Raw genomic sequence first — 12,161 nt, forward strand, 5'->3', positions numbered from 1 at the left:
GCAGCCGTCTTCAGCCGGGCTTGCTTAACTCCAGTGGCAAAGTGAGCAAGGGACTCACGTCTGAGCATACCCTGCCAACTTAGGGCGAACAAAGAAAAACCAAAGGTGATGATGGACGAAGCGTTGACAATACAAACACTCACCCCCAGTCAACTGATCTGGGTTTAATCCATCACCGTTCTTTAGCTCACTCCGCCACCCCAGTTCAGCCATGGCCATATGCAAATCAGTCTGACCCTGTGCCTCATGGGAACAGTCCAGCCCGAACTGCCAAGCCATGTCTTCCCTGGACCGGAATCAAGCTTGCCAGGGCCAGTTTCTGGCATTAGAGCCGTCTTCAGCCGGGCGTGCTTGACTCCAGTGGCAAAGTGAGCAAGGGACTCACGTCTGAGCATACCCTGCCAACTTAGGGCGAACAAAGAAAAACCAAAGATGATGATGGACGGAGCGTTGACAATACAAACACTCACCCCCAGTCAACTGATCTGGGTTTAATCCATCACCGTTCTTTAGCTCACTCCGCCACCCCAGTTCAGACATGGCCATATGCAAATCAGTCTGACCCTGTGCCTCATGGGAACAGTCCAGCCCAAACTGCCAAGCCATGTCTTCCCTGGACCGGAATCAAGCTTCCCAGGACCGGTCTCTGGCATTACAGCCGTCTTCAGCCGGGCTTGCTTGACTCCAGTGGTAAAGTGAGCAAGGGACTCACGTCTGAGCATACCCTGCCAACTTAGGGCGAACAAAGAAAAACCAAAGGTGATGATGGACGGAGCGTTGACAATACAAACACTCACCCCAGTCAACTGATCTGGGTTTAATCCATCACTGTTCTTTAGCTCACTCCTCCACCCCAGTTCAGACATGGCCATATGCAAATCAGTCTGACCCTGTGCCCCATGGGAACAGTCCAGCCCGAACTGCCAAGCCATGTCTTCCCTGGACCGGAATCAAGCTTCCCAGGACCGGTTTCTGGCATTACAGCCGCCTACAGCCGGGCTTGCTTGACTCCAGTGGCAATGTGAGCAAGGGACTCACGTCTGAGCATACCTTGCCAACTTATGGCGAACAAAGAAAAACCAAAGGTGATGATGGACGGAGCGTTGACAATACAAACACTCACCCCCAGTCAACTGATCTGGGTTTAATCCATCACCGTTCTTTAGCTCACTCCGCCACCCCAGTTCAGACATGGCCATGTGCAAATCAGTCTGACCCTGTGCCTCATGGGAACAGTCCAGCCCAAACTGCCGAGCCATGTCTTCCCTGGACTGGAATCAAGCTTCCCAGGACCGGTTTCTGGCATTACAGCTGTCTTCAGCCGGGCTTGCTTGACTCCAGTGGCAAAGTGAGCAAGGGACTCACGTCTGAGCATACCCTGCCAAAATCGAAATCAAATCCACGTGAGTCTGTTAGTCTCCAGAAGGATCCGAAGCGGAAGTTCAGACTGGGGTTGCAAGGATGCCCGGTGGGGCAGGGAGCAGGCAAAGGCACGGCCGGGTTCAGAGCATTATTGGAGATGCTAGCAACGCGGCCGTGAGGCGCGTACGGTAACCATGGAGGTTACCATGGCGCGCCGATCATCTTTCAAGGTGAGGAATTTAAAAATAAACCGTGTAAAATGTGGGGAGTTAGGGCCCAAACCATGTTCTGAGATATAGTTTAAAACCAAGGCGAAAAATGGGAAAAAATAGAATAAAGGGTAATACGTTACGTGAATGCGGCAGCCGAAATAAGAGAAGGGCAATAAGGGAAAATAAGAAATACAATTGTAATGTCAAAACGGCATTAGAGCAGTGCGAAATTATTACGAAAAACAGCAGTCGAGCATAAGTAGAAACGTTGGGTGAAAGCGCTATTCGAATAGAGAGAAAGGCAATAAAGGAAAGAAAAGAACAATTATAATGTCAAAACAGGCATTAAAGCAGTAGAAAAAGACTTGTAAAATAGCGATACCGCACTACAGTATGAGCTCAAAGAGCACAGATAGTTAGGCGTGAAGGAAATGTGAGAGTAGGTAGCGGAACAGAGAGCTTAAGGTAAAACTTATCTTAGCTGCAGCAGCCAAACAAATAAGGAAGAGTTACTAGTGTTCAGACCTTTTATTGGGTTGGTATTTCTTTGTGTCAAAATGTTCGATGTTCTTTAAAGTGGCGGTGGTATGCTAATTAAAAGAAGATTGCAATAAGATTAGCCTCCGGTCCTGCCATAAAGTCTCCTCCACCCCATGCTTTGGGTGGCCTTGCCTTGGCGAGGATATCCCTTCTACACAAACAAAGCAAGTGTTATAGCTCCTTGTGATTGACAAAATTAGACTGAGGGCCTAGTTATAAGTTTGGTGGTCCTCCTGCGGAGCCCAATGCCCATTGTGAGAACGCCCGTCAGATTCTGAATTGAATCCAGACTGGGTGGACGGTGTTGCGGCGGTCTCATGGTGGTGCCTTTCTAAGGCTCAGAGGACAGCCTTAGAAAGACACCACCATGGGACTGTCGCAGCATGTTCCTGCACGGGAAGAAATGAACCCTCATGCACTGCTTCCTGTGCAGGAACAGGATGGTGCAATACCAGAGGGGCATAGCATGTTCCCCCTTGCATGCACCCACTTGGCCCAGAGACAACAGAGGGACCTGTAAGGATCCCCTGAGTTGCCTCTCTGCCACCCTTCCCCTGGCTCGCTCACCGCCATAGAAACGCTGGTGAAAAGGCAACTCGCAATGTGTTTGGCGGTGCTGCAGTGGCACCGCCAGCATATTACTCTGCCTGACCGCTGCACCACTTGCAGCTGCAGCGTTCCTGTCGTGGCCCAACCATCACACTCATAATGTGTTGCATGGTGCCACAATGTGGCAATGGCAGGATTGCCACCATGGGTTCAGCGGACCGATGGACCACAAAATTCATAATTAGTCCATGAGGGTGAAGAAGGGTCATAATGAAACCAAAAGAATTGTAAGGCTTTGGAGCTGGTCAGCTAGTCATAGGATTCCGCAGAAAATTGAATGTGGTGTTGGCAATTGGATCTGAGACATGGTTTCTGCAAAAAAAAAAAGATTATCTCCCGTTACAAACACAGTTTAAAATTCCGCTTAACGCCTGAACCGCAGCGTTTTTTCCGCCGCGTGCGGGTGTTCCATTGTGTGGGCGGGGCTGGCAGCACAAGGGAGGGAGTGCTCCCGTCGGCCAGCACGGAAGGGGTTAACAGTATAACTGATACAAATATAGACAAGGAGGTTAGATAACCATATTCAGAGTATCCATTGATTTTGTCATACGTTATCTGCCACTGTGAAAATGAACTTGGCAGGTCTTTCCTAGAGCAGCTATTTCTTTGCATCAGTGAGAAAAATAAAGGTGGCCGTAACATACGCTTTTAAGCATAAACTTGTTTTTAAGATGCAAGCAGGGCAAATACCTCTTTCAAACTTACATTTCAGATTTGAAATGTATGCAACTTTGTAAAACATTTAGCACATTTACAGCTGTCAAAATTGTTTAAAAGTAATGCAAATGCAATCACCAAATAGATTTAATTTCGTTTAAAAGTGAGTCTGCAACATGTTGTGTCGACATGTGTTGCTAAGAACAAATTATCTTCTTTCTGAATGTAAATGGGGGAAATATCTCCTTAAAGGTTACTTATGAAATTCGAATTTTGAGCAGCTGTGCCTTCTTTTTTTGCATACCTACAGGTAATTTAACAGAGTATTGAATATGCCAATTTAAACACAAAGCAGATATAATGTTTTAGTCAGAACATATGCAGCTAAAGACTGATAAGAATGTCTCAGATGGCGAGAGATCAAAATAGCTGCTGTCAAGAGTTAAAAAATAACAGGCATTAGCAAAGCCAATAGGTCTCGCTTTGTCACTGCTTTTAACCATATACACAGGGGCGGCTGGTACCCTTTGAAAGTGGTCAGGCGAGTAAAGTGCTCCACCACTTCACTCACCAAAAAATTACAAAAATAAAACACCCCCTCCTTCCAAAACTCCAAAGTAAAACACCCCTCCCTACAAAAGCTCTAAAGAAAAGACCCCCTCCCTCCAAAAGGTCAAAATAAAACAACCCCTACCTAAAAAAAAAAACCTATAGTATAATACAATAACATTTTAAATACATAAACTAAATGGTACTTGCCCATGGCTGCATGTAGAAGTCGAACTCCCCTAACCAATAGATCCTGCAAATGGCCACATGCAATACACAGACGCACTTTCAATTGCCATTTGGCTGCTTGCAAAGAGGAAGTTGGACATTTGAGAAGACAGAGAAGGAGGAAGTGGCATCCAAATGATACATTGCAGGAAAATGGGCACCTAGCCCCCGCCCTGCTCTTCAGATGAGTTTGGTACGAGTAAAACCAATTCTTCAGGTAATTCATTTCAGAAACAAGATTGTACTGCTAAAAAATAAATGTTAATGTTAAGAGAAGAATCAGAATGCTTAAACAAAAAAAAACTGTTTAGCTTTGAAGTACCTGAGTGTTTGCAGCTATGCACAGAGGAATACAAACCCTCAATGCTATGGGAGGGCAAGCGGTGCGTCCATTGGGGCGTAGGGGCGTAGCCCCACCAGCCACCATGGACGCATCGCGGCTGCCGGCTGTATCTAAATAAAATACATTACACGCTGAACAATCAGCCGCCGGGAATTGCCAGGGGGGGTGGCCTGCTGCAGCTTGAGTGACAGTCCACACACTCAGGCTGCAGCAGACGTAGTGCGCAGTCTGGGGAACTTACAGTGCTCATGCTTGGGAAAGTTGGCAACTTTCTCAAGCATGCGCACTGTAAGTTCCCCAGCGGGACCCAGGGGTGCTTGTTCTTCGCCTGCCACAGTGCCACAGCCCGGGTCTCCAAAGGGCGACAGGGCGAGGGCAAAATGTGCCCCCCTAGCCAGGATTGGCTGGTCCACCGGCGCAGCATCCCATTGGATGCCGCGCGTGGGGGTGGCCCGGCCTTCGTTGCTGCTGAGTCATAGAGGCGGGAAGTCCAAGGAAGGGGGAAGCCAGAGGTGTTTGGGACGGGGTCGAGAAAGGAAGGCAGTCTGAAGATATGTAAACAGTTTCGTCTGAGAAAGCTCTTCATGGCATTTCACGCCTCAGGAGCCAAGATACAGAAGCAGCCGCACTGTAGATGCTCACTTCCGGTAGGTAAAGTTAGCATAAGTATGAAAACATGGCCGAATGCCTCATATGTGTAAATACAGTGCTACGTGTGTACAAACTCTCTGAACAGGAGGCATAACATGGAGGTGAGGAAATCTCTTGGTCAATAGATGTGTTCATTGCAGGCATGGTAGTGCTGGTGATTGGAGGGACAGGGCTGGGCAAGGGAGGAGATGTGGGTGACTTTGTCATGAAAATTATGTCTTTCCACTCCTAGGTATTCCCCTGCATAATGTATTTGTGTCATTCAATCAAACATGTTTATGTGTGAATAATAGAAAGCACATGTAGCTTATGTTATTATTTTCTTCGAAGTGATAGTCAAGCATTGCTTGAATATATTCACAGTATTTAATCTAAGTGCGGACTTTTTTGTCTTGTATTATTTATTATTGATTTTTGATGAGAGGGTTGTTAGCTATGTGTCTCGTTTATTGTTGTTCAAAGGAACAATGTCTTGCAGAATGAAAATAAGTGAAAAAGTATCATTGCAATCTCAGCTAATTGTTCATATCACCAATTATATTTTAGGGCTATTGGGAGGCACTTAGCCATTGCCTCTCAGCTGGTTGAACTTATAAGTGCCGCTGGCCCCTAGAGACAAGAATAGCAGGCTTTGCGTTTATATTGAAAACAAGCCATATTGTTCGAACAGGTATGCAGTTGTGAACCATCTCTGAAACTCGAAATAGTTTTTTTTTCTGCTGTGCTAGAATAAGCATAGTGCGTAGAAGTAGCAGAATAGGGGTAGAATAGTTCTAAATGTATAATTGCAATCATTGTTGGCGTTCTGTCTCTTGTTCACGCTTTCTGTAAATGTAACTGCTTCCATTTTATTTGTCTTTATTGTGATTGCAATTTGTGTGCTTTTAAGTTTATGATTTTAATATAAATCTTTAAAATGCATTCCTCTAGACCTAGTGCTCTTGAGCGTGTTATTTCTTAACGAAAGTGGGTTTGAGCTTCCACTAAATATCCCTGTACTATCTCATGGGATTTATCGTTACCTGAAACACACTTCACTCGAATATTACTCAGTTGGTTGTGGGGTGGTTGCAGAAAAAAATGTTTTATTTTATTTAGGTTGACACATTTACTGAGTCCTTAGTCCCAGAGAGTTAAGAAAAACAAACACTGCCATTCTAGTACAATCTAGAAAACGGCTCATTTGACACACGTCTGAGGGGCATAGATTTTCTAGGCCCGGGAATAATTTTGGATGGCACAGTCAAGAGACCACATTTTACAAATAGTGAAGACATCTATCCTTTGTAATACTGGGCACCTCCTTCAGCTTAACTAGGTACTTCGATTTACTGTAGGTTTGTCAAGTGCTAGACCTATAAAAGGTTTTTCTCCATTTTGATTTCTGTTTCTGAATTCTCATATTTGTTGAATCTGTTTATTGGAAATGGGGCAAGCTCCTATTCCGATAGGTCCAAACTACAGGGCACCAGTCACACACCTTCTCCTTGGTAGGGGTGTACCTAACACGAGAGTGAGATAACGTTTGTTGTTAATGCATATGCTGCCTATCCTTATGAATGTTTTTACTCATGGGTGGAGTTTGATCCTTTAACCCCTTCGATGCTGATGACGGCCCCCAGCCGTCATGCATCACGGGGCTCGTGTGCTGATGACGGCTGGGGGCCGTCATAAACCCACCCACTTCGAAAAACGCCACACAGGCGCAGAATCGCGGCAGCAGCTATATAGTGAACTTGCGATTCTTATCTGCCTAACGCATCGCATGCTTTACTGCTGTTTGCAGAGACGGTCGTTGCAGACTTCCCAGGCTCTGTTTCCTAATCGTTGTGTCAGGACAGACATAAACGAACAGTAATTCTCTTGCTGCAGGAACACAAGCCACGCTGCTTGAAGAGGAGCATAAACAAATAAACAAACTTTTGAAATTTAAAGGCACCTTTGTTTAAAAGCTGTAATTACCCTGACCCCCAGTGTCAGGCCAGGTCGTCCTGAAAAATGCAGAGGCAACAAGATATAAACTACTGTCCCATAAGAGCATTGAATGGGATCTTCTGAAAGTGGAGTCCAGGGGTTTGACTGACAGCTCCGCCCCCTTCCTACTCGGTAGCTAGCAAAACCGAGCTCGTGCTTCGGAAAGTCACCTTTTCTGATCACTTTCAGGTGCCGTAGTAGAAGTGATGAAACACAGGTGTCAGCTCTCACAATCCTTCTGTTGGGCAGGAGTATAGTGCCTCACGCCTCTGCACACACCTTCTAGGGTTACAGCGCTCACAATCCTTCTGTACGCCATACTTCCGGTACCCTCTGCCTGCCCGGCTCTAAGCCACAGCACCCTACTCCCTGTCCCGGGAACCCCACCACTGCCCGTCACTTTCTCTGCTCTCTGCCCTCTCCTGCTCTCACCCGGTGCTTCTGGTGCCCTCTGCCTGTCCGGCTCTAAGCCACAGCACCCTGCTTACTCCCTATCTCTACTCTTTGTCCCACTCTCACCTCCTGCTTCTGGTGCCCTATGCATGTCCGGCTCTATGCCACAGCACCCTGTCTCTAGTCTCTGCTCCGCCCCTGCTATCACCCTGTGCTTCTGGTGCCCTCTGCCTGTCCGACTCTATGCCACAGCACCCTGCTCCCTGTCTTTACTCTCTTCCCCCCTCCCCCCTGCTCTCACCCCGTGTTTCCAGTACCTTCTGCCTGCTTAGCTCTCTATGCCACAGCACCCTGCCTCTACTCTCTGCACCCCTGCTCTCACTTTTTAGTTATGTTTTATATTATTGTATGTGAAAGTTTTAACACATTTATTAGAACTTTCACATGCAATAATATAAAACATAACTAAAAACTTAAAAGATCCCGAAGGCGAGACCTATTGGCTATGCCAATGCTTGTTCCACTTAGGGAATCCTCAGCGACTGAAATGGCTTTAGGCAAAAGAATGCAGCAGAACCACTTGTGACCTCTTTTGCAGCCCAGCCAAAAAACACAGTGCTAGCTGCAGACTTTTCTGTCAGAGAGCCTTATTGGGTCTTGTCAGTGCTCCTTAAATTCCTTTGTGTTTATGTATTATGTGCGCTGTGTGACTAACTATTCTGGTTGGCATAAAGGTGCCTAAAATTTGATGTCAAAATCACGGATATGATTTCTGAAAACAGACAAAGTAAACATTTTGTGAAAGGGGTTCCTCATTGAACCCACACTCTACCCTATCCTTTCCAAGAGCTCCAGATGCCTTAACCCTCTCATCTTTTCCACTCGGGAACATTGCAGATTCTACTAGGTAGTAAATTCAGTCTGCTGATGTCAAATGTCTCCTGTAATCAATGTATTGAATCATGGACTACTGTGAGGGTCGCAGAATACACAGCGTTTTACCCTCCACAACAAGTTAGATGCTCCAAGAAGGTTGTAATTAGGGCTAAGCAGGATATATTCTGAAATTTGCTTTTCATAGTGGTATATGACGCCAACTGTGTAACAAATAAGTTCTCCATTCGGGTATCAGTACCCAGCCATTGCAGTGCGAGAAACTCCATTTCCCTGAAAGTTTCAGAGCAGTGTAAAAAAAATGCAACGAATACGTTTCCTTTGCCTGCCAAATGAAACTTCCAGGCAGTAATTGTGTGATTACAGCATTCATGTTGCTGGCTGTGATTAACTGTTGAGTCTCGTTAAGCACCGCTGTGGATACGAAGATAGGGGCTCCGAGTTTGGCATGAGATGCAACCATGTGTAGAGGACCATACTTTTGGCTGGGGAATGAAACCCATAAGGTTCCAGTTGCGCTCTTTGCATGAAACAGAAACCGGCTTCTAGCAAGACTGAGAGCGAACAAAGATGTCCAGAAGAATTCCATTGTTATGCTGCAAGGAGGGGAAGAGACCCAAAGATACTGCACAGATACTGGGATTATTTTTCGCCAGGAGTCTTTCTTTCATTGGACCTTTGGAGTAACAGAAGCAGACTGCTTCGGTGCTATTGATGTCGAAACAGGAAAATCGTTACTTTTTGTTCCCAAACTCCCCGAGAGCTATGCAGTCTGGATGGGAAAGATTGAAAGATTCACCCACGGGATTATTTCAAAAAGAAGTATGAAGTGGATGAAGTGCACTATACAGTTGAGATTTCCAGTGTCCTGGCATCAAGGAACCCGTCCGTTCTTCTTACTCTGCGTGGCATTAATACCGATAGTGGAAATGTCTGCAAAGAAGCTTCATTTGAGGGAATTTGCCAATTTCAAGTGAACAACAAAATTCTTCATCCAGAAATAGTGGAGTGCCGTGTAATTAAGACCGACTTGGAGTTGGAAGTCTTGCGCTACAGTAACAGGATCTCCAGCGAGGCCCATAAAGAGGTTATGAAAGCGGCTAAACTGGGGATGAAAGAGTACGAATTGGAAAGCCTGTTCCTGCATTATTGCTATAAACGTGGAGGCATGCGGCACACGTCATACACTTGCATATGTGGCAGTGGAGACAACTCATCCATTTTGCATTACGGGCATGCTGGAGCCCCAAATGACAAGACCATTGTTGATGGCGATTTGTGCTTGTTTGATATGGGAGGGGAATATCACTGCTATGGGTCAGACATCACCTGCACGTTCCCTGCGAATGGAAAATTCACTCCTGATCAGAAGGCCATCTATGAAGCTGTGCTTCATTCATCACGTGCTGTCATGAAGGCAGTAAAACCAGGTGTTGCCTGGCCAGATGTGCATCGTCTAGCAGACAGAGTTCATCTGGAAGAACTGACCAAAATTGGCATTTTGAAAGGCACCGTGGATGACTGGTGAAAGTTCATCTGGGTGCAATATTTATGCCACATGGTATGGGACATTTTCTTGGCATTGACATGCATAATGTTGGAGGCTACCCAGAGGGAGTTGAACGGAGTACGGAGCCTGGTCTCAAAAGCTTGCGTACTGGACGGATTCTTCAGGAAGGCATGGTGCTAACAATTGAACCAGGAATTTACTTTATTGATCACTTGCTCCACCAAGCACTGGCAGACCCCGCACAATCCCATTGCCAGTGTAAAGTTCTAAACTTGCTAGATTGATTCAGACATTGGCTCTGAGCAGCCGTCTGTGTCTGGCGTTTCTTGCAGAGCTACAGTGTTGTGATGACAACTTCTCCTATGCAAAGCCTTTCAGCAACCTCTGAAATGCAAGAGCGCATGAATTGGTGAAATGCAAATGCTGATTTTTACAATGTGAACATTACTGAATATCTGTTTTTATAAGATGATCATCCCTCTAAGGTGATTCAGATATAAACTATGCATTCTGTGTAACTGCTTTCTTTGATTAACTGTCGATAATCACATTCATCTGGATAGGCTGCTTCTGCTGATAGCACTCATAACGTTGTTGGAGGAGTTATTGCTGTGTGGGTTATGTGACGCGTTTGCAAAAAGGCATGAATTGTTATTTGTTATTATTATCATGTATGTGTTGACTTTGAGAGAAGGCGTCCAGTGTAGTTCACATGAAAGCTGAGTTTGATAGCTGCGCCGATGGTAGCAGAGGGATCAATTTTGCAATTTTTACAGGTTTCTCAAAATGTAGATCACTTGAATATTAGGATCATGGCGGTTCTGCAACTTTTCAACTAACTTATTTCTAGTCCACCTCTGTAGCCAGATCTTCCAGTTTTAAAGAACGTTGCTTGATTTCTGCCACTGCCAAGCCTATGCGTCACTGTCAGAGGCTTAATGCGCTGGACGTCTCTGGCAAAGTTCAAGTGACACTGCGAGCTCTGAAGGTTAGAGGTCACTTGCAACATTCAGACAAGGTCTCTGCATCACTAGTTTGTTTCACACCTATAGACAAGACCACCAGAATTATGCGATTCTGTTGCCGCAGCGTTTTCTGCGTTAATCGGGGATTAGTAAGGTTAAATATTTGCCTTAACGCCGTTACCATGTGTAAAACTGTCAAAGTTATGAAGTAATACTATCAGAGTGTGGCACATTACACTGCACAATTTGACTTTTCTTGATGCATAATCTAGCCAACCCTGCCACATACTTTGGTCCTTCCCTGCCGCATAATTCCAGTGGCCTTGTCTCTAGGTGTTGCAGTATTACTTAGATTTCAGACATGCAAAACTATCCAGTAGTAGTCTGTGGCCATGCCCTCTCTGCCCCTCCCACCAACACATCTCCAAAACAGCGATGGTCTGTGGTCTAAAGCATTTATGTCATAGCTCTCTGTTGGACTCCATGATCACATGTTCCAATCCTAGCTTGCCCACTTAGCCTTTCATTTTTCTAAGGTCGATAAAATAAATACCGTTGAGTTGGATAACAATAGCATCCGCTTTTCCGCGTTAAGATAGCCATCGGTGAAAGTATGTTTTACCTAAGCATGCGTTATATACCTTGTTTTATTTACGGGTACATCACAACTTTAGGTACACATGTATGCATGTCATTCAGGAACACTAAGCTTCCCGGCTTATAGGAAGAGTAACGCTGCCTTTGTCGCAGGACCTCACAGCTCCATCAAGTTTCTTGCCCATGTTTATGAAGCGACGTGTTTCAGAGTGTTGAAGTTATGCAAAGGGTGATGGGGCAGGAAATATGTTTTAGAACTCCCTCAGGGGGAGCTCTCCCTCTAAGCCTGTCTGGGGCATATTTTCTTTTTCTGGCTACTCCCTTGTTTACATCAAATATTTTTACTCTGTAATAATATCCCTGTACGTGCTTAATGTACTTAAAAAGGCAGCCTAGTGCATGACTTGTAACATATTAGAATGCATCATGTGTGATGTTTCAGAGGATTTTCTATGCCTTTAGAGAGGCAAGCGGCCGCGCATAACTATTAGAAGATATCCATGAGCTGAATAATGGTGTTTAAATTACCAACAATGTCCATGAAGTCTTCCTACACACTCCTTTCACATTTCCATTTTATATTTAAAATGCATTACCTTAATCAGTCCAGTTTGCGCCTTAGGCAAGACATCATGGCTCACATTAGAGGCTTTTACAAGTGTGAATGTATGAAGCTC

General features: G+C 45.3%; 1 pseudogene across 1 annotated transcript; it reads left to right on the top strand.

The window, feature by feature from the left end:
- The first annotated feature begins 8,950 nt into the window (after positions 1-8,950).
- Positions 8,951-10,206, top strand: LOC144762840 (xaa-Pro dipeptidase pseudogene; annotated as a pseudogene). The gene has a single exon (XR_013596151.1). The product of XR_013596151.1 is annotated as a xaa-Pro dipeptidase pseudogene (transcript).
- Positions 10,207-12,161: the final 1,955 nt, after the last annotated feature.

This window comes from Lissotriton helveticus, chromosome 6 (genome assembly GCF_964261635.1).
Source record: "Lissotriton helveticus chromosome 6, aLisHel1.1, whole genome shotgun sequence".
Lineage (NCBI taxonomy): Eukaryota > Metazoa > Chordata > Amphibia > Caudata > Salamandridae > Lissotriton > Lissotriton helveticus.